The sequence below is a fragment of the Cnephaeus nilssonii genome (genome assembly GCF_951640355.1).
Source record: "Cnephaeus nilssonii genome assembly, chromosome: 3".
NCBI lineage: Eukaryota > Metazoa > Chordata > Mammalia > Chiroptera > Vespertilionidae > Cnephaeus > Cnephaeus nilssonii.
This window is the reverse complement of record NC_137074.1, coordinates 48772131-48789440: the sequence shown is the minus strand read 5'-3', so window position 1 is coordinate 48789440 and position 17310 is coordinate 48772131.

The window sequence follows — 17310 nt, the reverse complement described above, 5'->3', positions numbered from 1 at the left end:
TTACAGATGTGCCACATGTCCCCCAGTTTTGTCCCCCTCTATCCAGTCCCTGCCCCACGCCAGGCCTTCACAACACTATTGTCTCACCAATCAGAAAGAATATATGCACCCCTATGTTCATTGCAGCATTATTTACAATAGCTAAGATCTGGAAACAGTCCAAGTGCCCATCAATAGATGAATGGATAAAAAACTATGGTACATTTACATAATGGAATACTATGCAGCTGTAAAAAAGGCTCTCTTGCCTTTGAGACAACATGGTAGGACCTGGAGAGTATGATGCTAAGAGAAATAAGCCAGTCAGAGAAAGATAAGTATCACATGATCTCACTCAGATGTGGAATCTAATGAACATAGTAACTGGTGAACAAAATAACTCTGAACCTTTTAAAGATTCAGAGTCAACAGGCTTTGTGTCTTAAAAAATTGAGAACCAGAATTTTAAGTGCAGAACAAAAATAATATTACTCAACTTATCAGAGTCACATAGAGACAATCTCCTTTCTGACCCAATTTTCCAAGGATTTTCTTGACACCACTCTCCACTCAAAACTTAAGGATGTGTGTTGCCTTTACAAATTGCATTTTTATAGTTCTGTGGATTTTCTATGCCACTTAATCCATCTACAAATCACTCTCTATTTTATTTCCCATTTTAAACATTTGAAACTACATTTAAGGCACCCTAAGAGCAAGCCATTATCTCTGATCTCACAAAGAGTTTATGGAACTGTTTTGTGGTCATTATCACTTTCATAAGTGTGTCATTGTTATTACACAAAGGTTCTCTCTCTACTAGGTTCCAGCTCTTCACTACAGGGTTTGTCCAGGTTCCTCCTAGGACTTGTGCAAGACCACAGCTAATCTATTGACTCCAAGTGGGAAGTGAAGTCAGACATTTAACTGACTCGAGTTTTGAATTTTTTTATTACTCTGGATTAAAAATAAAAGAAAAAGAAAAAAATGGAAGAAAAAAAAACACCAACACATTAAAAAAAACATACCCAGATTCTAAATTTTTATTCAGAATATTGCTTCATGCATATTTTCATTAATATATTATCTGAAGACAAACCGGCTATAGATTTTAAGACTGATATTATCATTATGGCTTTGCTGGACCCAGAAAATAAAACATTTATCTAAAAAGTAACAGTGCATAAATTTATTTATATCTAATAAAAGTTTACTCTAGTGGGTTTAACTGACTTTTTTGTAACCTTTTCACAAAATACAGACTAAATTTACTAGCATCTTTCAGTTGTCAAGATATAAGCCAACATGATTCATCCTCTGATTACAAGGTATTAAGAATCACCAGTACTCACTCTGGATTAGAAGTCTCTAACGCAAGGTAAAGAAGCTTTGAAACACATTTTGAGAATTCAGATTAGTGCGATCATTGGGGGCTGGACATAATGGTGTCTTCCTCTCAAATTCAGAAATAGATTGCCACTGGGGAGGAAAGAAACTGTAGTGGAGTTTGGTATTGATTTTAGCTGAACTCCATGGAGCCTCTTCTAAACATTCCATTAGGACAAGTTCTTCAAAGGTCAGACTTTTCTCCCAACATCTGAAAGTCAGTACAACTCAAACTGGCAATTTTCACAGATGTTCTTGACTGCTAGACTCTTCTTCTCAAGTGGACCATGTATTCAGTGGAAATTTTTATCATATTGTATTTGGTTAGGAGGCAAAAATTATAACGTGGCAAAAAATAGTTAGGGAATATTCTTAAATGTATATTAAGTATTCTCTTTAGATGATTTGTATATTTCAGCCTTTATATAATGCTTTGCAAACATAAATTACTGTCTAATTTTTATTCATTATTCCTAAAACACTGCATGATATTTCATTTCCCTGCTTATCAAGGCAAATTAGTCATTTATCTTAGGGACATAAATAAGTGACTTTAAAATTTCAAGTCTCTAAACTCCAATCTGCTTACCTATGCTGTCTCATTTAAATTTTCACATTCAAGAAATTTTTGTTTTCTCTGAAATAACAAATTTGACCCAGATAGGATTCTTCTTTTGATTTTAATCAGAATAGTCCGTGTGTGTGTGTGTGTGTGTGTGTGTGTGTGTGTGTGTGTGTATTTGGGTTATATTGTAGCATGTAAGGGGGTATATATGGAAGGGGCACATAAATGAAAACATAGACAGTACCTACAAGATGGAAATAAAGAAATATTTGAATAAGTCTGTTAAAGTGTCAGAGAAAATGTAGAACCGATTTTAAAAGTATGTCATTTTCTCTGATTAAAGTAAATGTCAAAATCCCTTTGCATTTTTGTTAATTAAAGCAAACTTCTTAAAAGCTAATTGTGACATATTCAGACTTTTTAAAATTTACTCTGATATGAAAAATATATCTTTAGGAAAGATATATGTCACAAAGTATGAGTTTCCTATCTTTAGGATTCTCAAAATATCAAATTCAAATAAATTAAAATATGTACATGCTATGTACCTAGCACCCTGATGATGAGAACAGAGATGAAAGAGAAAATTCCTCTACATTTGAAGCACTTTATGACATTCGTGAAAATTAAAACATGCATGCAAAAAACATAAAATAAACATATAAATATAAAATCATTATTATATTAAAAAAAACTTTAAGTTCCCCTCCAATTCTTAGAGTCCAGGTTTCCATAACTTTGAAAGGCAGAGGTTTACAGTACAGTTTATCGTTACTTATGGAATTAGTAGAGGTCTGGTACATGAAATTTGTGCACAGAGTGGGGGTGTCCCTCAGCCCAGCCTGCACTCTCCCATCTGGGGCCCCTCAGGGGATATCCGACTGCTGGACATCCCTCTCACAATCCAGGACTGCTGGCTCCTAACCACTCATCTGTCTGCCTGCCTGATTGCCCCTAACCACTCTGCCTGCCAGCCTGATAGCCTCTAACCACTCCCCTGCCAGCCTAATTGACACCTAACTGCTCCCCTGCTGGCATGATCATCCCCAACTTTCCTCTGATGCTGACCTGATCTCCTGAGCTGCCCTCCCCTGCTGGTGTGATATCCCCCAACTGCCTTCCCCTGCAGGGCAGAGCAAACTGGGGAACTCTGGCTGGATGAGGTGGGACTGAGGGGACTAGGGGACTGAGGCTGGATGAGGTGGGGCTGAAGGGACTGGGTGAGGCAGGTGGGAGGGTACTGGAGGATTCTGGCTGGATGAGACGGGACTGATGGGACTGGGGGCCACCATCTTGTGGTTGTGCGTGCTGCCATCTTGTGAGGGCATGGCAGTTTTAATTAGTGCATTCCCTCTTTATTCACTATGGGCACTGCCATCTTGTGAGGGCATGATGGTCATTTAGCATATTCCCTCTTTGTTAGATAGGATAGATTTTTTAAAATGGGAAAGTACTCCAAGTTAGTGTAGGAATTATTAGAGACAAATGTAAGTGAAGATATAAAGTTAGAGGTAGACAGGATATTCAATGAACATTTGAATTTAGAAATTTTGCTGAAAAGTATAAACTTAATCCTTTAGAAGATCAGCCCATGATGGGGAGCCCCTAAGTACACTGTTACATAAAGCTGGGAATCCAAAAGCTACATCAGTGAACTACCATTTTCCTCAGTCTGCTCATAACACAATGCAAAGAAAATTACCTTGTTACGCAATTAAGCAAGAGGAAAGAACAAAACCAAATAATACCTAAAAGAAAGTTGATAGATTGTGTCAATATTGAATAAAATGGACTCCAAGGAAAAAAGTAATTTTAAATATAAAGATAATAAATAATAATAAATACTTCTTTTATCAGAAAGATATGTTTATGTTTGTAAGCTTTTGATAAAATATCCTCAAAATATATAAGCCAATATGGACAAGATTACAAGAGAATATATACAACTCATACTGGAGTTTTTAACAAATCTTTCTTAATAATCCTATATAATAAAAGGCTAATATGCAAATTGTCCCCTCAGGTGGTCATTCAACCAGGACAGCAGTGGAAGTGCTGTGGGCCCCGATGGGCCCCGATGAGAGTGGGACTATGGCGGGATGGTGGAGCAGGTGAGCAGGCAGTGCCAGGCCAAGGCAGGTGTGAGCGGGGGCCCAATCACCCTGCTGATCACCCTGCAGATGGCGACCAGCAGCGGTGGTAGGTGTCAGGCTGCTGCCCAGCTCCGAGGTGCTGAGGGAGCCGGGTGGGGAGCCTGGTCCCAATCGATTGCCCCACAGGTGGGATGATGAAGTAGGTGAGGGGGCGATGCCAGGCCACTGCAGGGTGCCAGGCAGGGCTGTGGGGCTGCAAGCTTGGGGTTGCGAGCTGGGGCCCAATCTCTGTAGGCCACCCCGAGGGACCCCACCTATGCACAAATTCATGCACTGGGTCTCTAGTAGATAAAATAAGCAAGCAAAAATTTTAGTAAGGGTACTAAAATTGTTAGCAGTATGACCAACAGAATGAACTTGATGGATATATATCAGACACTACACATACTAGCTGCCAAATACAGAGATTGTCACATACAATTGTATAGATAAAGGAGGCCACATTCATTGTAAAACTATGAATGGTGCTCCCTGCCACTCTACAATTAAAAAATGCATAACTACACTGTTTTTAAGCATACACTGAAAATATATAACTAGACCATATTCTTAATCATTTACTTGCTATTCCATTGATTTCAAAGAATAGTTATGTCTAAGCTCCCAGACTATAGCATCGTTGTCTTAAATTACTTCAGAATGAGTATCGTGTCTAATCTATAAGGCATTATCATTTCCTGAAGCTTATTAGTTTTATTTATATGCAAATAGTAAATAAAGAGCTCGGGAGACTGTAGTCCACCCTCTTGAGTTAAACATGTCTGCATGAATAATTATGACCAGGTTTCACATTTGTCATTTCTGTCTTCGAGAAATTTAAATAAGAATAAAGCAATATGCAGGAAACCATACACACTACGGGAGCCTGCCAAGCCTTGCTTATTATCTTGGGCTTGATTTTATATATACCGAGCATCACATAAAGTTTTCATTGCAAGGTATTAACATGGGCCAAGTTATATTTTAGAAAATTTAGGATGTATTAGCTACAGAAGAAATGGGAAGGAAAGCAAATCAGCAAGGAGTCCATTACAATATCTGCATGTGTTTAGCTGGCTTGCACTTTTCAATGGTAATAAGACATAGAATATCTTGAATAAATAAAAATCATCTTCATGTAACCTTGAGGAAAATTTTAATGTTACCATTCCATAGCAGATAAAAGAGAAAACTCATAGTAATTGGCAGTAAAGAGAAACAATTGGTTTGTAAGATAGACATCATCAAGATAAGACACTTCTCTATAAACTGAGAAAGAATGCATGGGGTTAATTTGAATGCACGAGAGACAGTACATGATCCTGGTGAGCCAGTCCACTTTGTCTTGAACAGAGAATGGGATCATAAAATGACCTACCTCTCTGGAACACTCTAAATATGATAGAACTAGCCTGGCCAGTGTTGCTTAGTGATTGAGCGTCAACCTATGAACCAGGAGGTCATGGTTCAATTCCAGGTCAGGGCATATGCCTGGGTTGTGGGCTTGATCCCCAGTGTGGGATATGCAGGAGGTGGCCGACCAATGATTCTCTCTCATCAATGATGCTTCTCTCTCTCCCTTCCTCTCTGAAATCAATAAAAATAGAAAAAAATATGATAGGACCAAAAGTGGATAATTTTTGGGGGGTTAGAAAAACTATTATCAATAATTGGCATCCCTATTTGTTTATACTTCCCTAGCAAGTAAAAACTAAGTAAAGTGAAAATACAGAGTGTCCCCCAAAATGTATACATATATTAACAGCTGACAGCTCACTTGCTGTGTCATTTTCAGATTTAACTCATTGGGATCAATAATGGCAGCCAAAGTGTATGTACATTTATTTTTGGGGATACTCTGTATATACTTTCAGGATAATTTGGGGGACAAAGGGGATTATTAGACCAATGGTTTCTTATCATTCAACCCAAGATAGATAAAAGGAGAGGTAATACAGCTTTCAAGGTACAACATCAAATGCAAGCAGTGAAGTAAAAGAATTAGCATGTCATGTATGTGCTGCCTTCATATTTGTTTACATGTTCAGAATTAATAATTAAAACTACAAATGACCCTTAGAAATATAATGAATGGAATAATGTTCCTTTGTATATTATATTAAACTTTAGATAATGGGGTATTTAGGATCAAGGACAATTTTATGTATACTGTAAAAAATAAGCTGTATTTTTTATTGGGAACTAATTTGGGGGAATATCTCTATAATGTTCTTATTTAATTGTATCTACTTTTTAAAAAGGTGCTTTAAACTGTTATGGCACTTATATTTTATCTGTTTCTATATTTTAAAACATCATTAGTTAGAAATATTTTAATTCTAGCCATTGCAATATCAGTGTTCCATGGTTTGAGGGAATAAGAATACCATTAGAGGAGAAGCATGGACTTCAATGTAAGAAAACAAGGTTCTAATCCTGACTAATAGGAAGGTCAACAATCCGCTTTTCATCCCCTTCACTCATCCATAAAGGGGACTCATAATATGAAATCAGTGTACACATACTATATCATTTTACACATTTATATTAAACTGTTACTAAGTATGCTTATTTCAGCATGGGTGTAGTTCCACTCAATAAGAACTATGTTATATTTGCTCCTGGATCTCCTGTTCTTCCATAGTTGAAAATATGTATACTGCAGATTAAATTGATTGGTTGTATTTGAAAAGGAAACCCTGAATTTTCTAGTAAGAAAATAGGCATAACATTTGTGGAACTGATTAGCTGTGTTATTCAGGGTTTAAATAAGTGTCTGAAAATGGACCAGATGAAGTTCACTGTTCTTTTTCCCAAAAGGGAAAATTGCTCAAGGCATTTTAGCAGGTGTCTGTCCAACCAGGCCATTTCCCTAGGGAGAGTCTATGTATGATCCTTCTTCTTTATTAGTTTCCCAATAATGAGCATGGTGGTACCAGCTCTATATGGATGAATGGAGATTTTGCTTTATTATTATTTTTTATTGACTTCAAAGAGAGTAAAGGAGGAGAGAGAGAGAGGAACAATGATGAGAGAGAATCATCTACTTGCTACCTCCTTCATGCCCACTACTGGGGATCAAACCTGTAACACAGGCAGTGTGCCCTGACTGGGAATCGAACCATAGCCTCCTGGTTCATGGGTCAGTGCTCAACTACTAAGCAACACTGGCCAGGCTGCATTTAGCATTTTTTTAAATCTCAGTCTTCTATTGTTATTTAACTTTATGTTTTAGGAAGAATTATCTCTTCCTCTGGGAAAATTAGAAAATATTTTTGATATGCCATATATTAAGTCACTGTATTATGCTCTGTCTTGCATTTAGTCAATGTATACAGCAAAGCAATGTGCTTTCTCAGAAGATCAATAAGACAATTTTTGTCCTTGAAGAGCTTACAGCCTAATTAAAAATCACTAACAGCTAAACAATAGGGCTATGTTCAAGAAGTAATAGTATGGTCTGGAAACAATTATGAAGAAATGACTAACTGCCTGGGGATATAAGGTAGGCATGACACAGGGTTACATTTATGCTTAATTTTAAAGAATGGGTAGGAGGTTGACAAGAGGAAAAGAAAGAGGAGGGAAGAAATATCCATACAGAGGGAACATCATGCTTAGAGATACCAGTTAGAGAAATTTGTTTTATTAGAAAAAGGATGAGATAATGCTAACAGCATCCATGTGCAGAATGTATTGAAGAGAGAGGCTATAGGTTCAGAAAACAAATCAGAGATCAAAGCAGGTGAGATACAATGAGGGTTTAGAGTTTTAAAAATAAGTATAATTGACAAAATTTTTAATGGTCTTAAAATGATTCTGGTATAGACAGAGATTGTTTAAGAGCTGAAATGTTTTAAAGGTGGCTCTGATGTTGGTATTGGGACTAGTATGGGAGAAGAAAGTTCTCCTTTTATTCATGTTCTCCAAAAGTATATCTTCTAAACATGGGGGAAGCGGGGCACCTGTAATACTCTCAACAATAAAGATTTTAAAAAAAGACATTTGTTGATTTGTAAAGGATAAAATCTGAAGAAAACATAATAGTGGAAGCAATATGAAAGTGAGTTTTTCTGTTTAGTGTGTGACTGAAACATGAGTGGTTGGACCATATATACAGAACACATGAGAATTGTTGGTGCCATGTTATGGGCCTTCTCCATCAGTCTCCTCCTACCCCATTAACAGGATCCATTTCTGGGCCAGTCCCTGCCCCCTGACTTCCTCCCACTGATAATCAGAATCTCAAAAAATATTCTGACTGATTAGTGCTTAATAAATGCCTGTGAAATTAATGGGTTTAAATATTAATACATGATGGCAAAAGGCCAAGTAACTACATTGAATACTATTTAGAGATCTAAAAGAAGTAGTTAAATTACCAGGGAATTAATCTCAGCAGGTGAAGATAAAAGTATTTCTGTATTTCTGCCATTTGTGTGTAACATGGTGCTGATCATTACAACAATTTGGGGGTTGATTGCATAGTCTAGCTGGGAAAACAAATAGGATCCTATGAATTATCATCCCTGCAATAAGAAATGTATGGGTTCTCTTTGCAGTGTGGCTGGGAGAGGGACAAAACAGGTATAGGCCGAGGCTGAAAAGGTAGGCAAGGGGCAGAGCACATTAAGATTTGTCCTTTATCCTGAACACAATAGAAAGATACTGAATTCTTTTAAGAATATGGGTAAGCTGATAAGATTTGTGAATCAAAACTGTTTATATAGAGGAGACCTTGATAGATGAGATCCAGAGTGGATGACAGAGAAACCAGTCAGAAGTTTTTGCAGAGACTTGGGTAGCTTACTAAGGCTAGCTAGAATGGTGGCCTTGACGACAGAGAATAAAGGATGGACCTAAGAGATTTATACATTAGAATAAACAAGAGATAGTAATGAATCTGTGACAGGGTGCAATGGTTAAGGAAAAATAGATGTAAAGATATCCAGCTTGCATGAATAGATAGACGGTAGGTTCTTCTATTCAGGTAAGGGAGAATAGGATAGAGGATGGAGGCAAGAATATAATTTTGGTTTTGGAGATATTCAAGTGGAGATGCCAAGTATATGAAGAGGTCTAGGATGAAGATATCAATGTGAAAGTCATTTGCACATATGAAGTAGCCAAATAAAATTCCCTAGGCAACATGTTTACTATGAGAAGAAAAATAATCTATGAATAAGCTGCTAAGAACTCCAGATATTAATGGAGTGGTTGAGCGCAGAATCAAAAAGGCAGGGGCTAAATTAGGAGTGTGCTGGGTTATGAAATCCAAAGAAAACAAAAATTTCTAGAATGAGGAAGTGGTAAATTGTAGCTAATGCTGTCAAAATTCATATAACACATGGACTGGACAGTGTCCATTTTGTCTGGTGACTTAGATCTCCTTGGTGACTTTAGGGAGCATTATTTCAAGAGAGTAATGGAAGTCAGGATGCAACAGTAAGCAGTAGGAGGTGAGAAAATGACTAGTGTAATATAACCAGGTTTTTAAAATATAACATTGAAGAGGTAGAGAAGAAAGAGGAGGGAGAGAGATGATTTAGATTCAAGGGAAGATCCTTTTGTTCTTGTTTCTGGGACTCTATTTTTTCTTTTATTAGGAGAGACATAACCATGTTTCAATACCTGTGAGAGGAGTCTTATTGAGAGGCTAAAAAGGTAATAGAGAAAGCTTTTTGAAGAAGCACAAGGATGTGATTTTCTACATCAAAGAGAGTTAAAGAGAAAATATGGCAGTTGGCATGCACACAAGAAGCAAGCACAGAGTTTTGAAGAAAAATAAAGTACATGGTCTGAAGTCACTCACTATTGGCTATAATATAGGTTGTGGATGTATTCAATTCTAGAAAATTCCATTCGTTGTGGGAACTGATTAGTACTTCACCTCTTTGTCTCACACAAGTAAAGCTGACTGCAATGAAAGTAGAATAGCATTATTATAGAGATAATTTGAACATTTGAAAATTATTTTAAAAATATGGACTTTCTCCTTAGTAATAAATTACTTGTAATTCACTTCAAAACCTCTGAAGATAAGAATGATATCAAAACACTGAATGCAAGAATCGCCTCCCTAGATGATAGTAACTCCCATATGCAAGTGTATTTTACACCAAATCATCTTTAATGAAGGAATAACTTTTGTTGTAGAACAGGAAGATTGTAAGACCAGAGTAAAAAGATATGTAACACACCTTAAATACCTTCTTTATGCCAAATTGCCAGTATAAAAACAATCACATGAATGTAAAGTACAGCATAGGGAATATAGTCAGTAATATCGGGTACCAGGCTGATCAAGGTGATCGCTTTCTAAGTTATGTAAATGTCTAAAAGCCCTAGCCAGTTTGACTCAATGGATAGAGCATCAGCCTGCAGTCCAAAGCACCCCAGGTTTAATTCTGGTCAAGGGCATATACCTCAGTTGGAGACAACCAATCAATGTATTACTCTCACATCAGTATTTCTCTCTGTCTCTCCCTTTCCCTTCCACTCTTTCAAAAAATCAATGGAAAAAAATATCCTAAAGTGAGGATGAATCTTATATAATAAAGAGGTAATATGCAAATTGACCGTCACTCTAACCCACAAGATGGCCACCCCCATGTGGTCAAAGATGGCCATCCCTATGTGAACACAAGATAGCCGCCACAAGATGGCCAGCAGGGGAGAGTAGTTGGGGATGATCAGACCTGCAGGGGAGGGCAGTTGGGGGCAAACAGGCCAGCAGGGGAGGGCAGTTGGGGGTGACCAGGCCTGCAAAGGAGGACAGTTTGGGGGACCCAGGCCTGCAGGGGAGAGCAGTTAGGGGTGACCAGGACTGTAGGGGAGGGCAGTTGGGAAGAACAAGGCCTGCAGAGGAAGACAGTTAGGGGTGACCAGGCCTACAGGGGAGGACAGTTAGGGGCAATCGGGCCAGCAGGGGAGCAGTTAGGCATCGATCAGGCTGGCAGGGGAGTGGTTAGGAGTGATCAGGCAGGCAGGCAGTGAGTGATTGGGAGCCAGCAGTCCTGGATTGTGAGAGGGATGTCTGACCGCTCTCAAGGGGTCCCAGTTTGGAGAGGGTGCAGGCTGGGCTGAGGGACACACACACCCCCTGCCCCATGCATGAATTTCATGCACCAGGCCTCTCTCTCTCTCTCTCTCTCTCTATATATATATATATATATAGATATGCACATATATATATATCTTATCTAATAATAGAGTAACATATAAATTACCATCACTCCGCTATATATACACATATATATATATATCTTATCTAATAATAGAGTAACATATAAATTACCATCACTCCGCTACACCCATGATTGGGCGGCGGGAGGCTGGGGGGCGGGACTCGGGGTGGCCTATCCGGCCATTGAGAGGCACGGATCCGCTGCCACTGAGCGGGGCTACCCTGCTGTTGAGAGGTGCAGGGGGCGGGACTCCCTCCCCCTGTGCCTCTCAACGGCCAGATCCGGGCCGCTGAGGGGGTCCCACCCCATGCACCTCTCAACAGCAGGGGAGACCCCCTCAGCGGCCGCGGACCATCAAAAGTGGGGGAGCGAGCTCTGGCCTCAGTCAGCGAGCCACAGAAACCACGGAAACCCGGCAGAGGATGGAGAGCAGCAACGAGGAAGACACGGAGAAGCACCGCATCCACCTACGCCCCGTCACTCTGTGCACACGCTGCACCTCCTGCCCTGTGAAGTCCAGGTTAACGGGCCCGCCCCTGTGGGGTGCTTTTTCACCCCGGCCATCCATCAGAGTCCCGATGGACTTGAAGTGTCGTTTCGGGGCCGCAGTCTGAGGGGCGAGGAGGTGGAGGTGCCGCCTGGCCTGCTGGGATACGTGATGGTGATGGAAGAGCAGTCGGTGGGGAAGCAGGACTTTTCAGTGGGATCCAACAAAGACGAGCAGGAGCTGGTGGAACCCCCGGAGGCTCTGGAGTGGGACTTCGACCACTTTATTCGTGCCTCCGCCAGTTTCAGCCGCTTCGCCCTGTGGGGCCTGGAGAGCATCCCTGGCCCGGATGCCAAAGTGCGTGCGGCCCTGACCTGGCCCAGCCTCGCCGAAGCGATCCATAAACAGGTGCCACAGGACTGAGAACCAGTGCTTGAAACTGGAGGCCACCGATCCCTTCACCAGCTCTCCACTTTGGATCCAGAGTTCACCACCCCAATAAATGAGCTCTTTCACAGCAAAAACAAAAACAAAAACAAAAAAAACAGAAGTGGGGAACCTGGGTGCCTGTCTGCTCCGGCACCAGCCCTTTCAGAAGCCTCCGCCGAGCCGGAGGCTTCTGAAAGGCCTGGTGCACGAGTGGACAGGCACCCAGCTCCACCGTGAAAAGCGAAAGCGTGTAGGGGACCCTACACGTGCATGATTCAATCATGCACTGGGCCTCTAGTATATATATATATTTACCTATCTAGTAACTATGTAGTATATCCAGAAATTAATATATTATATATATGTCAACTGCAATAAAATTTTTAATATTCTCTTTATGCTTATAAAAAGTGTCATTCTGCTTTATAAGATTTAGCAATTTAGGTCATCCATTGTTCCTGGGTAGAAATATCCTGCTTGGGTAACTTTTCATACTTCTTTTTTGAACAGACTTTAACCCTTCAATTTACTAGTATTATAAAATTATGTGAACTAATCTGTGAAGGATTTAGTGGACTTTCTCAAAAGTACCAAGGAAGAGCAGAGTTCCACACAAGGAGGTATGGTAGATTTGGTTCAGAAACTCATTATGTCAATTAAATAGTTTGTTGAGTTGAAAGGAATTTCTATAAACACAAGATCTCCCAGCCTGAATCAATAGTATTTTTAGAAACACTGAGTGTGACCAAAAGAAAATGAGGGCTAAGTTTACCTTTATCTCTTTATTTTCCCAACATTGAAACAACTCTTGCCGAAACCGGTTTGGCTCAGTGGATAGAGCGTCAGCCTGCGGACTCAAGGGTCCCAGGTTCGATTCCGGTCAAGGGCATGTACCTTGGTTGCGGCCACATCCCCAGTTAGGGGGTGTGCAAGAGGCAGCTGATCGATGTTTCTCTCCCATTGATGTTTCTAGCTCTCTATCCCTCTCTCTTCCTCTCTGTAAAAAATCAATAAAATATATTTTTAAAAAAAGAAACAACTCTTTTAGCTCAGTCATGCAAAAAAGCTAGACTTTATGGATAGAGCTCTAACACTCAATTATTATCAGTTAACAAAGAAGCAGGATTATGGCTCTACATATTTCATGTTTGAAAGAGATATGGAGACTAATTATTTATTACTTTATTTTACAAATATGTTTAGACAATGTAAAGAAAAATAGTTGGTTGTTTCCCCAAAATTTATAGTAGTATAATATTGTGGTGTCTCTAATATTGAGGAGTTGACATTTGTAGGTAGTCTTGGGTAATAAAGTTGGAAGGTATCTGAAAATGTGTTTCCAAGACCAAATTACACTGGGAGACCTATAGGGAGTGGGGTGGACTTATATAACCAGTTGGAGGTACAAACATTCCCACAGGACAAGGGAAGAATACTATGCCATAACTTTGAGAAATTTAAGGATACTAGACAGATACTAGAATTTAGGCTCAATTACCTTCTAATATATTCTATAGAAATATGAAAAGTTTTACAAATTCTACAGACACAGTGGCAAATAATAAAAGTGTATTATTTTTTCAGACACACCATTGCAATCCCCCATTTGGTTAAGTGATTATATGTAAGGTTGTCAAAACCCAGAGGAAACGGACCAAAGATGATAGATGAAAATGTCAAGTGAAATTGTCAATCTATAACTGAAGCATTGGTCAAATGGCTGAATAGCTAACAGAGCATACTCAAGGAAATGTTGAGAGATAACCTAGCTTTGAGTTTTTCTATAACACTATTCTAATCTATGAATTAAAAATTTTAACTTATTATCAAACTTGGATGAGTCTGGCCTTTTTAACAAGAAGACAACTACTTTGACTACTTTCCAGTGGTACCAATAGGGTGTACAAATTCCACCTTGGACTCTCTTTGACCATTCCTTGAGAGAATGATCAAAATTTCACTTTACTGTTGAAAGAGTCCATGAGAATATTTAGAAGTTGAACATACCTGTATTTGCATATATAGGACATTCCAAACCTATGCTTTTCAAATATATATATTTATTTGCATTTACAGAGTCTGGATGCACTTTCTATCCTAAACAAATGTTCATATATTGACTGATTTATATCAAAGAAAAAGTTACAGAAATTGCAAACCTTCACATGGATGTTTATGGCAGCTTTATTCATAACTGCCAACAATCAGAAGCAATCAATATGTCCTTCAGTAGGGGAATGTGTAAATAAACTGTGGTACATCCAGATAATTATTCAGCACTCAAGAGCTATCAAGTCATGAACCATCATGGAGGAAACTTAAATGCATGCTACTAAGTAAAAGAGAAGGCAATAAAAATGGCTATATACTGTATGATGCCAACTATGTGGCATTCCAGAAAATGCGAAATGAAGACAGTAAAGAGATGTCAGCTGCCCAGCCATCCAGGGCATGCCCAAGGCACAGGCAAGCCTCGGATGGAGACTGCCCAGCTGCCCAGGGCCACTGAAGCCTCAGGTAACCAGGGCTTGCGCTCCCAGAAGTGGCAACAGCAGAGGTGTGATGGGGGCGTTGCCTTCCCCTGATTGCCAGGTGGCCTCCTGCCCCTGAGGGCTCCTGGACTGTGAGAGGGGGCAGGCTGGGCTGAAGGACCCCCCTCTAGTGCATTAATTTTCATGCACCGGGCCTCTAGTAGTTCTATATTTGTCCAAATCCATAGAATGTACAATATCAAGATTGAACCACCATGTTCAATGGACTTTGGGTGATTATGACGTGTCAGTGTACGCTCATTGATTATAACAAATGTATCATTCTGGGGGGGATGTTGATAGTGGGGGCTACTGTGCATGTGTGGAGGTAGGGCATAGATGGGTACTCTGTACTTTGTTCTCAATTTTGCTGGGGAACTAAAATTGCTCTAAAAAATAAATTCTATTTAAGAGGGTAACAAATTGTAAGCCTTTATGATTCCTGTGACTTTTTCTGTGATAGATTATAGAGAAGGAGAGAAAAAAGAAGGATGGGAAACAGTTAGTACTATTTGTGAAAACTATAAGAATGTCTTATGTTTCTTCTTTTTCATAGCAATTATATTTGAATTAATTCTAAAATTCTGTGTTTAGTTATTCAAGAAAAATTTTAACTCTAGAATGAGCAAAAGATGGAGAAGATATAGATGAAAAGTACAGGAGCTTAGAGAGGTACCTTTAATTAATCAAAATTTTAACACTGGTTCTGATTCATTATCATGAATGGAGTATGCATATTTTTCCTTTTGCCCTAAAATAAAAAATAATTAAGAAAGTAAATGATAATAGTGAGAAAATTAGCAAACAAAATATTTCAGTATACCATTTAGCAGACAAAATATAGCAGACGGAAACATGTTGACTGATAAGTAGTGGATAAAGGTGAAAGATGGACTATGCCCAGGGTGACCTGAAGGCTAAAAGACTCAGTCTGGTCTATTGAATATTAGTTAGGCTCTGCACTAGAAAAGACCGATGAGCCCAATAATGGTGGTAACATGGGATAATGAAAACAGATGGTTTAACTGTAAATCTTTAAAAAGTAAGCTCTTTTCTTTCTCTCTTCATAATCACTTAGAACACCCTAGAGCTGGCTTGGGGAAACTATGAGTAAGTTCAAGACATCTCATACAGGGCATCTTAGAAGAATCCTATGAAATTTGGTGTTAAGGACTGAGAAGTTTAGGAATTGTGACCTTGGATCCAAAGAAGGATAATTCTAGCACAAATCTTGACTTTTTAGTGAAGAATATTTACATTACCATAAAATATAAATAATGTGATTTGAGTGCTAAATTTTAGTAAAAATCTTTAATCAAATATTGAAAGATGGTTATGGTTTATCAATATTATCCTCTCTAAATGTGTAAGAATCCTATATAATAAAGAGGTGATATGCAAATTGACCCTCACACCCTCACACAAGATGGCTGCCCCCATGTGGTCAAAGATGGCCACCACAAGGTGGCCGGGAGGGGAGGGTAGCTAGAGGGGACCAGTCCTGCAGGAGAGGGTAGTTGGGGGCAACCAGGCCTGCAGGGGAGGGCAGTTGGGGGTGACCAAGCCTGCAGGAGAGGGCAGTTGGGAGGGACCAGGCCTGCAGGGGAGGGAAATTGGGGGGGGACCCAGGCCAGCAGGGGAGGGTGGTTGGGGGGACCAGGCCTGCAGGGAAGGGCAGTTGGGAGGGACAAGGTCTGCAGGGGAGGGCAGTTGGGTGGGGGCAGACTTGCAGGGGAGGGCAGTTAGGGGTGACAAGGCAAGCAGGGGAGGGCAGTTGTGGGCAACCAGGCTGGCAGAGGAGGGCAGTTGGGGGGGACTGGGTCAGCAGGGGAGTGCAGTTGGGGGCAATCAGTCCGACAGGGGAGCAGTTAGGCATCAATCAGGCTGGCAGGGGAGTGGTTAGAGGGTGATCAGGTTGGCAGGCAGGTGAGCGGTTAGGAGCCAGCAGTCCCAGATTGTGAGAGGGGTCCAGATTGGAGAGGATACAGGCTGGGCTGAGGAACACCACCCCCCCCCCCCAGGGCACAAATTTTGTGCACTGGGCCTCTATTAAATGTATAAGAGAGTTTAGAAAGTGCCACTGGGGATGTTTACTAAATGGAGAGCCATTTCGGATGGGGAAACAGATGGGAGTCTATGGGTGATGATATGATCAGTTAGGATTTAAGTATATTATCTAAATGTTAAAGTGACAAAAAATGTAGGCTACTGACATAATTACCTTTAAAGTGATAGGGTGGTAGTATAAGCAAGGTAAATTCTTACCTCAGTAAAAAATTAAGAGACAAGGTCTACATTCATAAATCTGTATTTGTTTTGAAAAATTCTTTAATTGAATTTACATTTTCTTTATAGCTTTGCTACTTTGACAATACTTCTTGCTTTTAAATTCTGAATTGCAATAGAATGTATTTTTAAGGCAATCTGAGATTTCCAGAATTTGAACCTTGACTTGATCACATAACAAGAAAATGATATTACGTCATATTGCTTTTATTATAGAATAAACTTAAAATGTACTAATATGAAATCCAATGCACACCTTTTATTTTGTTTAAACTATAAAAACAAATTTGTTTCTCTTAGTGGCTCCAATCCATGCAGTCACTTGGGG